Here is a 1,466-nt window from a genome sequence, read left to right on the forward strand (position 1 = left end):
CCAGCTCCTTGCATACCCCCAGCTGCTCACTGCTGGAGTGGGGTGGAGTGAGGCACAGAAAAGGCCTTGACTCTGTGCAAGCACTGTAACTAAAACATCCCTGAATTGCTAACACTGTTTTCAGCCTAAATCCAAAACACAGTCTCATACAAGCTACTGCGAAGAAAATTAACTCTATCCCAGCCAAAAACAGCAAAACACCTCTCCAGAGTAAACAAGTGCAGTTCTCAGTACCAAGACAAGCAACTGAATAGAAATAAAACCATTACATTCCCCTTTACCTCAAGAAATGCTATAACTCCAGAAGGGATTATTAACTTTGCATTAAATTCATGTTCCAGCTCCTAAATCTATCTGTGCAGTCATTATTTATATGTGACTCACTTAAAATTCAGTAGAGCATCTGTATCATGGATATCAGAGGTCTACTTACATGCCATTTGGTATTTGTCACTAATCTGGGGTCACAGGGGGTCTGCTCAGTAATATTTCCACTACACAGCAGGTAAATCCTCTCAGACTGCTCCTGATACCTTCTTATAAACCAAGAGTTTGAAATTCAATTTAAACCATACAGATTTATACCTGGTAAGAGCCTTCCTGGAGCCCTTTTGTTTTAAGACAGAAAATTTTTAAAGGGGACTTGGAACAAAAAAGCAACCCTAAACTATATACTTAGCTCTCTAGAAGACAAGGAAAACTCAGCAAAATAAAATTAGGATGGTGGCAATACCCCTTTTAAACAACAGTTATGCTGGGGGGGAAAGTCAGCTCTTGTGAATATTAGCATTCTTTTTGATATTTCCATAGTCCAGCTAAAATCCACTGTTCTGTAAGCTTTTTGTCCAGAATTTCTCAAATACTTGCTCTTATGCCACCCGATTCCTCTTTCCATTGCTCCAGTAGCAGTGTGAACCAGCAGATATGAAGATTCTGCTGATTGTCCTTGGGCATTTCCCTGCAGAAGAACCAAAACAGCTGATGGGTGTGCCAAGAAGGTAACAGAGCCAATGTTAGTACCTCTTGGGAGTGAAGGTGCCCTTGTTACTTTTGGCTGTTCTTGCTTAACACAGGCAACAGGTGTGTGTTAAATGACAATTGAGAAATTCAATTTCTGAACAATTTTTTTTTGTGATTTTCTTTCTTACGGATAAGCAGAATTGGGATTCCTTGAAGTCAAAGACTACATTTCCATCAAAACCTGAAGATAAATTGTCTATTAAAAATTCCAGGCATTGGATTGCCCATTGGTTTCAGTTAAAGTTATAGGCAACTGTGCAGGTCTTTAACTGTAGTAGACCCTTAAAGCTTACTGGCCTTTTTGCTTAATATTTGCTCTTTTTTTTCCACGAGGAATAGGAGCAAGAAAAACGTGATGAGTGCTGTGGCAGCCTGAAGCCAGAGCTTTGACTGGAGACTTTTATTAAGTTCTTGAGTCATGTTTTGCTTGGAAATGTTTTTTGGTG

The sequence above is a fragment of the Geospiza fortis genome, unplaced genomic scaffold, assembly GCF_000277835.1.
Source record: "Geospiza fortis unplaced genomic scaffold, GeoFor_1.0 scaffold121, whole genome shotgun sequence".
Lineage (NCBI taxonomy): Eukaryota > Metazoa > Chordata > Aves > Passeriformes > Thraupidae > Geospiza > Geospiza fortis.